Here is a 12,396-nt window from a genome sequence, read left to right on the forward strand (position 1 = left end):
AATAGGGATTTACAACAGGAATACATCGTAAAGTTACGATGAGTAAATCCTGTAAACCCAAGTTAAGACAGTTTACAAATGCTACGATGTGTTAACAGTTTAATGAAACAGCACAGGTTGCCATTGAATTCAGTTCAGTTCTTTGAAAAAATAAGGCTTTGACTGCCACAAAAGTCTTTAGTTGGTTATCCCTCTCCACACAGGTGTCGACTGCAGACGGGCAAGTTTAAAATTTTATTTCAAATTTTAGAATTGTACATAAATTTCATTACTATATGTGTCCATCCATATCAAAAGGATGCACTTTTCGGCTGCTACATGTGTCTCATTTCACATAATAGCTAGAAATAAATACCAGACTCATCTCAAGTGGAGGTCACTTCAAATCATCCCAAGTCACATGGTTATGGAATGTTCTCTGGTATTCCTAAACCATATGATTCAGAGATGATTTGAAATGACCTCCAATTGAGATGAGTCTGGTATTTATTCCTAGCTATTTTGTAAAAAGAGACACGTAGCAGCCGACAAGTACTCCGTTTTGATATGGACGGACACATATTTGGATCACCCTGTGCATCACTTGTTCCAAGTAAAAGTCAGATATTGGCCTGGACATACAAACTTGTACCAAAACTTGACAGTTGCACAAAATGCTGTCCACACACTGCCTATGACGTTTGTGCACTAGTCAATTATATTCAAGAAGTAAGGATTTGTTGCATCCAGCACAATGACAAGTGTTTTTGTCAAATGACAGTTTTTCATTATTCGATAACAAGAAGCTCAGACGCTGTGTCTACCCTTTCAGAAGGAGCATTTGGAGATCAAGGTTGGACGGATTTCCTGACGGATGATGTATATAACCCGCGATGATCTGCGACAATGTTAGATTTAACACGCTATGTCAAATGTTCTAGGGCACGACATTTTGAAGTTCAATATTTGTATCATTTTGTTATATTGAGTGTGAAATGGTGTTATCAAATTGATCATCTTTGAAGTTTTGAATATTATGACAAGTGGCTTGTCATATTATGTTCTTATTCATTCATTTTTCAGACATTTACACATTTCTTAGCCTGATAGCGTTTTTACGCTGACTTTGCATTACTCACGTTAAGAGGCTTGTTTTTCTTCCTCTTTCATCCCAATAGTAATCTGGGCTATACAAACAAGAAGAATATATTTAATAAAGACTTGGGACTTGACACACTCCAAATCTCTGTTTTTGTGCTATTTTTTTCTTATTTTTCCTCTCTGTATTTAATAGTAGTGGGTGTAGATGTATTGTATTTGACATTGCAAGTGGCTCATGGTTCACTTAAAGTTAAGGTGGATAGATTGTAGTTTTGAGATTTGTGCCAAACCTGTATCCATAGCAACTGTCCATAGTGTGAAGAAACAAGTCAATTCTAGAGGGGAAAATTAGCACTTCCCACTCAAGGAAATTGTGTCAAATTTGGTAAGTATGTGTGTTTGAAAGGTCACCATGGAAACAGGTCTTGTAGATAATAAAAATGTGAGAAAATGCACATTTTAGGTGATGTGCAGAAGGAAATTCAAGACCTTGTGGCGACAGGAATCAGATTATTACATTTTGAAACAAATTTGGGGTTATATCGTGGTCATCAGGACAAACTATAAAGATTAACATAGTTTTGTGACTTTCCTTTCAATTTTGTTATTTTTATGAGCTCACATTTATTTCCTGTGAAATTCAACTTTAAGGATCAAGTTTTTTTATATAAAAGTGGAATTTTTGTGCTACATTTATTTTCGTGCATTTTGCATTCCAACAGCTACCTTGAAAAATAAAAATGTCCACTTTTTACAACTGTAAAAGTGGAATTTTTGCGCTGTGCCAAATTTGAACTTGATCCCTTGTTTTAGATTTGTGATTCTAAGTTTACTATCCACAGTCTGAGGCCCTCGCGGACTTTAATAGCAAGCATGGAACGGAGTACCATTTTGCCTGCTAACTAAAGGTCTTGATTGTCTTGATATGAAGCATGATATGTATGTGATGGCTCTACAATCAACAAATTTAATGTTGGCACACTTAGTATGTGCTAACATGAAATAAACTTCCCCCTCTCCCCCAATACAATGTTGATCAATGCCATGTCTGCATCAGACCAGTAAGACCCCTCAACATTGAATGATGGGGGTTGGGAAGTTTGGCATAAAGGGGAAGGTGTCTGCTTCAATACATAACAGACCCATGTAAATCGGATGCGGGGTTGTGATACAATGGTCATGTGAAACAAAATACGCAAGTGTGTCAACTATTAAATTCGTTGATTGTATCAAGCTGGAGAAAGTTGGTTCCAGGGTATATACATGTAGGACAAACTGAAATATATCGTCAGCCTGCTACGCTAAATGCCTAAGTCATTTTTACATCAAAAGAGATGCATTCCACAAGTTAATGAAAAATGTGGCTGGAAATTTGATGAATTATGGGTTCTTTACTCAGAGAATAAAAATTGCAAATAAGAAACATGTAAAAATGACTTAGGCATTTAGCGTAGCAGGCTGACGATATGCTCCTCAAAATGGCAACATTTGCCATCATGACAAACACTCATGTGCTGATATCTTTCAATTAGTACAAAATATATGTTTATTTTAAGTGAACCTCACCAAGGCATCACACAAGGGAACAAAAACTGAAAGTTTGTATCATGCGAGAAAGCCCTGGTGGATCCTAACATCAGGAAACTGACATACTGACACTAGAACATACACATTGTGATTGATTTTTGTGATGTGAAAAGATAAATCAATGTATCAAATATGAAATCTATCTGGTCTGTCATAACCAACGAGATTATACCCAAAGAGTACGGACTGAAAATTGCCCTGAAAATTGCCCTGTGTGTAATGCTGTGGTAAGTCCACCATTTTGGTTTGTCACTCATGGAGAACAAATATTTTTCCTCTGGCATTTATCGCCAAGAGCCTAAAGCATGTATTATTGGTACAAAACGTTGAATAAGCAATTAAGTTAATTTATTGCAAAATAATCCTGAGGTACACTATTTGCCCTCCATGAGCGACATGCAAACATGGCTGAGTCGGTACTCTTTGGTTCTACCTCATTGGGAGGTACACTATTTGCCCTCCATGAGCGACATGCAAACATGGCTGAGTCGGTACTCTTTGGTTCTACCTCATTGGGAGGTACACTATTTGCCCTCCATGAGCGACATGCAAACATGGCTGAGTCGGTACTCTTTGGTTCTACCTCATTGGGAGGTACACTATTTGCCCTCCATGAGCGACATGCAAACATGGCTGAGTCGGTACTCTTTGGTTCTACCTCATTGGGAGGTACACTATTTGCCCTCCATGAGCGACATGCAAACATGGCTGAGTCGGTACTCTTTGGTTCTACCTCATTGGGAGGTACACTATTTGCCCTCCATGAGCGACATGCAAACATGGCTGAGTCGGTACTCTTTGGTTCTACCTCATTGGGAGGTACACTATTTGCCCTCCATGAGCGACATGCAAACATGGCTGAGTCGGTACTCTTTGGTTCTACCTCATTGGGAGGTACACTATTTGCCCTCCATGAGCGACATGCAAACATGGCTGAGTCAGTACTCTTTGGTTCTACCTCATTGGGAGGTACACTATTTGCCCTCCATGAGCGACATGCAAACATGGCTGAGTCGGTACTCTTTGGTTCTACCTCATTGGGAGGTACACTATTTGCCCTCCATGAGCGACATGCAAACATGGCTGAGTCAGTACTCTTTGGTTCTACCTCATTGGGAGGTACACTATTTGCCCTCCATGAGCGTATACATGCAAACATGGCTGAGTCAGTACTCTTTGGTTCTACCTCATTGGGAGGTACACTATTTGCCCTCCATGAGCGACATGCAAACATGGCTGAGTCAGTACTCTTTGGTTCTACCTCATTGGTCATCACTAAGATGTAGCAAGATAGAGCACTTACATGTAGCTAGTCCTATAATTCATAGATATAAAAATATATGTCTATGGTTTGACAAGAATTAGTGATTCAATAGTAGGCATGTTTGGACTCATGTTAACATTACAATCATATTTTTGTCCAACGTCGTCGTGTCTGCTGTCTATTTTGGCATGCCGCAAGGTTTTACTCTGTATTGCATAGATGAGAAGCTAGAGTAGATGTTCCTAGTTTGGTCACGTACAAACAAGACAGGAAATGTTCTTTTTATTTGCATTTCCACGAGAGAACATGATGAAAATCAATGTTGTTCTGCTCTTATCAGTGACACTCTACAACCTTGTCATGCAATAGTGATGTGTGTTTGGCTTGTCTTGCTGCTCGCTCAAGAGATTTGATGCTTAGATTGGAAAAGTAGGTTATTGGGACATCTCATGTAAATAGATATCGCATCTTAAGAACCACTGATCATTAATCAGGCATGAGAATTTTCAGGCCTTTGCCTGAATTCAGACAGCTTTGGTGTTCAAATTTACACATTTGTATATATTTTTAGCCTGTTTTGGGCCGAATTTATGCGCTTTTTCAGGCAGTTTTCAAAAAAGCCCTTCTCTATTGTAATTACCTGCATGTCACCGTCTGAAAATTAAAATTAAATATTCATTTCAGCTGAGGGAGCTGATCATGGTTGTGATGGTTCAATTTGGTTTGATTGGGGTATGTGCCACTAATATTATATATAGGTCCTTGATGTTTGTAAATGGGATCAGTAACAATATGCACAATTGTACATGTTGCATGATGTAATGCTGTTTAAAACTACAAGAAATAAATCATCAGGAGATATAGATGATGTGGTTTTGTGTCTTAAATGAATGAAAAGTTTAACCAGATTCACACAACTAGTTTAGCTGTGGTGGCCTGTGGCCAACATACATCGACCTTCGGTGCTAACTGATGTTACTGGGATGTTGGAGGGGTCATGTGACTTTCACATGACGCGATGAGCCGGTTGTATGATCTTGGAATTCGAAGGTGGTGGCGTTCTCTGTCATTGTTGATTTTTCCTACTAATACTAAATCTGTTCAAGTGTTCATATTGTCAATTTAACTGTCCATGTGCTTGTGATTAAACCAACCGTTCATTCCGGGCGTTCATTATCTGTGATGGCAGATGATTTCTATTAAAAGTCATTTTACAAGTATCAAGTATCTCTAGAACAAGAATTACAATTTTGAATATTTTCTTTCAGTGAAAACAATGACTATGACAAATAAACTATATGCTAAAAAATCTCTGGTACCTGATCATATTAATGAAAAATTGATGTGACGATGATTTACAAACGTCACAAATTTGGACAAGATTCCCCATTCACCGACACACACATCCATCAGTTCTTTAAAACACAGCCGTAGGTAATTAGGTACAACAGCTTGGCACCTCAACTTTTGGCCAATTGGCTTATGGAAACTGACAAAGTTCATTCAGAAAGCTTATGATATTTTACTTCCAGATGAAATCTTCAGTACTCATTTCATTACGGGCGGGTGTCCTTCACATTATGTCAGAAGACCACTCTGACACCATGTTGCGAGATGTAACGCTGCTTAAAACTAAAACTAAAACTAAAACTTAGAACTTAAAAGAAATAAGGAGACAAATATGACATGGTTTAATTGCTATTCTGCCATGATGGAGACTCAACGAACCCAAGGAGGGCGTGATTTATTATTAGGTACCCATCAGATCGATCCTGTAACAGTACTGAGGCTCTGTGTGCCATGAAGACACAATTTCTTAATATAGGTAGAGATATTTTGAATCTTGCTGTGAAAAAGTGGAAATAAATTTGATACAGATTCCAAATTTGTTTCAAAATAACATAATTTGAGGAGTCAGCAGAGTGGAATGATTCAATCTAGAGTCTCAGACTTGTGATTTTGTCACGTAAGCACTTAATCCCAAATGTGCGCCAATCTGATTTCTTATTTAGATTATTTCTAGGAATGTTTTTTATCATAAATGTCGCTTGCAAATTTTTTTAATAGTTTGTTGAATGCACTGATCAAGTAGAGTCTGGGCTTTTGAACACAGTATTAACTAGAAATTAGGACTTTACTATTAAATGGGAAGGTCGTCTTATGCCATTGCATTCATTGTCCTTCAGTGTATTGCAACAAGATTGGCAAGACTACTGACAAACATTCAAGATTACAATTGTCATCTGTTTGGGAATAAGGTATATCCAGCACACAATACTTGGCCAAAAAGTCTTCTTTTTCGAGGATGTGATTCATTTCTGCCAGGCTTTGCATGTCAGATGTGATCACCTACTAGGCTCTGCTGACGGAAACAGCTCAACTTGGTTCAGGGGCTTATGCCTGATCGGTCGGTCGGTCGCTTGCTTTATCGCTAGATGGAATGACAACATGAGGCCCAGCTAGCACATGAATGTTCCCTGGGTTACCCTTTCCCCAGGGTCCTAGCTCTCTGATCAAAGACCTGGACCTGGGGATGGTGAGGTACTTTTTTGCATATTATAGGATATGAGGGGAAGTGGTTCCATCAGATAAGATTCGTTATGGAGGGGTACTGATTGAATTCCAAGCCAGTTATGTCAAAATGGATAGATTTTAGAAATTTATCTCAAATTTAAAGATGACGCAGCGTTTAAAGAAATGGATGACTCCTTTTGAAGGAATTGGCATTGGATAATTAGGCCAATCTTTAATCCTGATATTGGGTTACATTTTAAAGATAATCTTCAAATTCTGTAGTGTCAAAAATATACTTTGATGTAATTGCATGATACATGACCTCAGTAGGATCTCATCATCATACTCATCTATCAAGACACAGTTCATAACCTCTATTTGTTTGTACATTAATGAAATGACCTTTGAATGTGCTGAGTGCAAAAACTCATACTCCCCCCCAACTAGAGGGCATTTTGTAGCTACTGATCATTAATAAGGTTACTGAATCGTGTCACTGGAAATGAGACTATGACTTACATAATGCCGAAAACATGGTTTGTGAAATGAGAAATTGACTTACACTTACAGCTGGATTAACCTAAAAACAAGATAAAGGTGTATAGCTACCCACGCATCTCATCTGCCATGCAAATTTGATTGTATAATTATATAAACTAACTTGGGAGGAGAAAATCTTGTTGAATCAACAACTTAATTGAACTTGATATGTTCATGTGTTAAGCTTCTGCCCTGATTTCAGATGCAGGAAAAGAGTATGCAACTTGCCCTTCCTGTATGTGAGAAATGGGCCGAGTGATCTTGTAATGTTATAGAAATGTCTTTCATGATATCTTCATGATTAATCTTGTATTACCTTAAAAACACAAAACACAAGTCAGATAAACATTTGTTCATCGTTCTTTGAATATGAATTTATAGCTGATTATGAAACATAATTGGTTAATGATGTTGATGTGCATATGGGAATGGGGAGATGAGGAAAATCAAAACAATTTGTCTACCAAAATTAGTCACTTATTGTATAAGATTGACAATAATTACTTCTGTATTGTCAACTGTATGAAATATCTATTTTTTTGTATTCATATTTGCCAAAGCATCATTTTGTGTGTTTTCAACAGAAAGTTACATAATATTAACTATATTAGCTATTTTAACTTGTCTTACTCAATTAGGTTTCATAAATTACTACTACATTTTGTATCATACACATTAAATAAGTTACAGCCACCCACGATTTGAACATTTTACCTCCAGTTTACTAGTGTAATAGCTATTTTAATTTAGCGGGTGATTTTAATGAATGCACACTGACACGAGCTTTAGTGTTAAAAGGGTTAAACTTGTGAAGAAGGTAGCACCCATCCCATCTCATCTCACTCAATCTGGCAACTGGCAGTATAAAATGCTTGAAAAGTAGAAAATCTGTGCTCTGGTTTAAGGGGGTACTACACCCCTGTCCAATTTTGTGCCTATTTTTGCATTTTTCTCAAAAATTATAGCTCATTGGTGACAATTAAGATATGTATATTATAGGGGCAAGGACACAGCTAACTTCTACCAGTACTGGGCCAGTAATAATCCGCTTTATCACTCGCCCAGTACTAGCACCAGTACTGGGCTAGAAAAAGTCAGCGCTAGCACTGGGCTAGACAAAGTCGGCTAGTACTGGCCAACTACTAGCGCTACGTATATGGCTCGCAATTGTGCCGGATCAGTGCCAAGTGCTAGCCGACTTTAACTGGCCCAGTTATTATTTCACCAGATCTGGCCAAGTACTTGTGGGTGACACGCTCATACTAGCGAAACAGTTCCCAATCAATTATGTTTTGAGTTTTTTCACCCGTTTCACATACATGTTCACGCGTCTGGTTTTGAAGCCAGTTTTTAGGCTTTTAAATAATATTAGAACTTCCTCGTTGTGGATATGAATTATAGGCCCCGATGCTGAGCCTTCGTATAATATTAATGGCAACTTTTTTAAAGCAATTTATATTAAAAACAAGCCTGGCCTTGCCAAGCCTCATGCATACGCATCTAGGCATAGCAAATGCACGAATACCAGGCCTACGTCTACAAGTCATGTCTATTCCAACTTGTACTGTATAAATTATGTAACACCCTATTTTTGAAAGTTTTAGTAGGCCTAAATAAGAAATCAGTACAATGAGAATTGTAAATTGTAACGTCCTTCAAAAAAATGATACGGTAGGCCTACATGCCTTGTTTGTAGCCGAAATGCAATTTATTTGGATCAGCTTAGGCCTAGGCCTATTAACGGTTTCGATCAGTGTTCTTTCTCAGTAAAAAAGCAAGTGCAAGGCAATTTTAGAGCTAGGCCATAGGCCTATTTGTAAATAAAAAAATCCATTTTAGACTAGGCCATATTTTAAAGGTGTGAATCGGAAATTTCACTATCTCTTTTTTGTCAATGTTAAGCCTTTTTCTAAAACTAAAGTCTTATAATTTTTTTTTATTTTACAAAAACGATGTGGGGTTTCGACAAAAAATAATTTTTACTAAAAGTCGTTCTTTATTTGAAAAGGTTGCTTTTTTATGAAAAGTAGCCTTTTTCTAAAAATACGCCTTTATAAAAAAAAAGTATAGGCCTAACCTTTTTTTCTAAAATGCCATCTTTTTTTATCCAAGTCGTTTTTGTTTAGCCCCTGTGTTTAGCGGGGTTTCGGACTGACATGGTGTCGGAGTTTTGGGGTTCTGCCGAGAAGGAAGTCTTGCTTTTTTGTTGTTTGAAATGACATCTTTAAAAAAGTCGCCTTTTTTCTGAAATTACGTCTTTTATAAAAAGTCACTTTTTTCTGAAATGACGTCTTTTTTAAAAAAAAGTTTCTTAAATCTTTTCTGAAATGACATCTTTTTTAAAAAGTCGCCTTTTCCCTAAAATGACGTCTTTAAAAAGTCACATTTTTCTGAAATGGCGTCTTTATAAAGTCGCCTTTCTGAAATGTCTGCTTTTCCTGACATGACGTCTTTAAAAAAAGTCAAATTTTTTCTAAAATGACGTCTTTTTAAAAAAGTTGCTTTTTTCTGATATGACGTCAAAAAGTCGCTTTTTTTTTCCAAAATGACGTCTTTAAAAAAGCCTCTTTTCTGAAATGAGGTATTTTTAAAAAGTCACCTTTTTCTGAAATGATGTCTTTAAAAAGTTGTTTTTTTCCTGAAATGAGCGTCTTTAAAGTCTTTTTTTTTTTCTGAAATGATGTCTTTTTTTTTAAAAAGTCGCGTTTTTCTGAAATGTCTTTTAAAAGTTACCTTTTTCTGAAATGATGTCTTTTAAAAAGGTCTGAAATGTCTTTTTAAATAGCCGCCTTTTTCTAAAATGTCTTTAAAAAAGTCGCCTTTTTCTGAAATGACATCTTTTAAAATAAAAAGTAGCCTTTGTTTAAAAATGACATTTAAAAAAATAAAAAGTAGCCTTTTTTTCAAATGACATCTTTTTAAAAAAGTCGCCTTTTTTTCTGAAATGGCGTCTTTATAAAAAAGTCGCTTTTTTACGAAATGTCTTTTTAAAACAGCTGCCTTTTTCTGAAATGTCTTTTAAAAAGTTGTCTTTTTCTGAAATGACATCTTTTAAAATAAAAACTAGCCTTTTTCTCAAATGACATCTTTTTAAAAAGTTACCTTTTTCTGAAATGTCTTTTTAAAAAAGGTTTTTTCTAAAATGTCTTTTTAAAATAGCCGCCTTTTTCTAAAATGTCTTTAAAAAAGTCACCTTTTTCTGAAATGACGTCTTTAAAAAGTTGTTTTTTTCCTGAAATGATGTCTTTTAAAAAGTCACGTTTTTTCTTAATATCTTTTTTTAAATAGCCGCCTTTTTCTGAAATGTCTTTAAAAAGTTACCTTTTTCTGAAATGTCTTTTTAAAAAAGGTCTAAAATGTCTTTTTAAAATAGCCGCCTTTTTCTAAAATGTCTCTGAAATGACATCTTTTAAAATAAAAAGTAGCCTTTTTTTATCTTTTAAAATAAAAAGTAGCCTTTTTTTCAAATGACATCTTTTAAAAGTCACCTTTTTCTGAAATGTCTTTAAAAGGCCGCTTTTTCTGAAATGACATCTTTTTAAAAAAGTCGCCTTTTTTCTGAAATGACGTCTTTTAAAAAAAGTCGCCTTTTCCCTAAAATTGCGTTTTTAAAAAGTCGCATTTTTCTGAAATGGAGTCTTTATAAAAGTCACATTTATTTCTGAAATGTCTTTTTTAAAAAAAGTTGCATTTTTACAAAATGTCTTTTTAAAACAGCTGCCTTTTTCTGAAATGTCTTTTAAAAAGTCGCCTTTTTCTGAAATGACATCTTTTAAAATAAAAACTAGCCTTTTTTTCTCAAATGACATCTTTTTAAAAAGTTACCTTTTTCTAAAATGTCGTTTTAAAAAAGGTCCCTTTTTTCTGAAATGTCTTTAAAATAGCCGCCTTTTTCTAAGATGTCTTTAAAAGAGTCGCCTTTTTCTGAAATGACATCTTTTAAAATAAAAAGTAGCCTTTTTCTCAAATGACATCTTTAAAAAAGTCACCATTTTTCTGAAATGTCTTTTTAAAAATGACATCTTTCCAAAAAAGTTGCCTTTTCTAAAATGGTGTATTTAAAAAAAATTCGCCTTTTTATGAAATGACATCTTTTTTATAAAATGTAGCCTTTTTTCTCAAATGACATCTTTTTAATAAGTCAACCTTTTTTCTGAAATGACGTTTCTTTTTAAAAAGGTCGCCTTTTTCTGAAATGATGTCTTTTTTTAAGTCACATTTTCTAAAATAATGTCTTTTAAAACCACCTTTTTTTCTGGAATGTCGTCTTTAAAAAGAATCGCTTTTTTCTGAAATGACTTCTTTTTATATAAAAAGTCACCTATTTTTGAAATGTCTTTAAATATATATTTTTTTTCTGAATAAAAAGTTGCCTTTTCTCAAATGACATCTTTTAAAAAAATCACCTTTACTGAAATGACATCCTTTTAAAAAAGTCGCCTTTTTCTGAAATGATGTCTTTATAAATAGTCTTTTTCTGAAATGTAAAAAAGTTCCTTTTCTGAAATTATGTAAAATTTGTTTCTTTCTGAAATGACTTTCGGACTGACAGGGGTTCGGATTGATGGTGTTTCGGACTGACGGGGGAGACCCCACCACGAGTGCCCCTAAAAGCGCCCAAGGCAATTAGGGCAATGTGGGTATTTTTTGGGTGTTTTTTTCTTATGAAAAAGTGTTACTAGTATACTGATGGGGTGGTAAAAACAGCAAGAAGTAGGTAGAATCAGTATCTGAAAGTATGGTACATCCCCGTACAAAAATCCCCAAATAAGTCTCGAACCCCCTTTTTGTTTTTTACAATGTCATTGAAAGAGTTAATGGGTGGTTTTAACCCAGGAATTATGAACATTTTTGGGCCTCATCCTCATAACTTGATGGATTCATCTGTGAGGTCAAATTTGGGCAAAAATACTAATTTTTGGAGAAAATCCCCCCCCCCCAAATATAAACAGGTTTTTTTGGCCCAAAGTTTTATTTAAAAAAGGCGTTAATTTTTAAAAACAATTTGCAATCATAAAGCTCAATAGTTTCCATAATTCCAGGGTTATTATTTGCCTGATAACTATAAGTCCTGGAAGATTACATATTAAGGCCAAGTAAAATAAATAACATGTATATCCTCTGGAAGCAGTTATTATTTGTTACAAATTTACTATTCATTTCTGTGTAAAATTTCAATTGCAAAGGCTTTGTCAACACATAAAAATGTGGAGGCCCTGATATTTTTGACGGTATTACCATCCCCGTACGCAGAGGGGGTGCAGGGGGTGCGATGCCCCCCCTAAATTTGGAAAAGTATACAAAAAGTCCAAAAATGTCAGGGTTTTTACGCTTTTTGGACAAAAAAGGTCCACATTTTAGGAAGAAAGTCCACTTTTCACAAAATTTGGAAAAAAAGGTCCACTTTTTCA

The sequence above is a fragment of the Amphiura filiformis genome, chromosome 5, assembly GCF_039555335.1.
Source record: "Amphiura filiformis chromosome 5, Afil_fr2py, whole genome shotgun sequence".
Classification (NCBI taxonomy): domain Eukaryota; kingdom Metazoa; phylum Echinodermata; class Ophiuroidea; order Amphilepidida; family Amphiuridae; genus Amphiura; species Amphiura filiformis.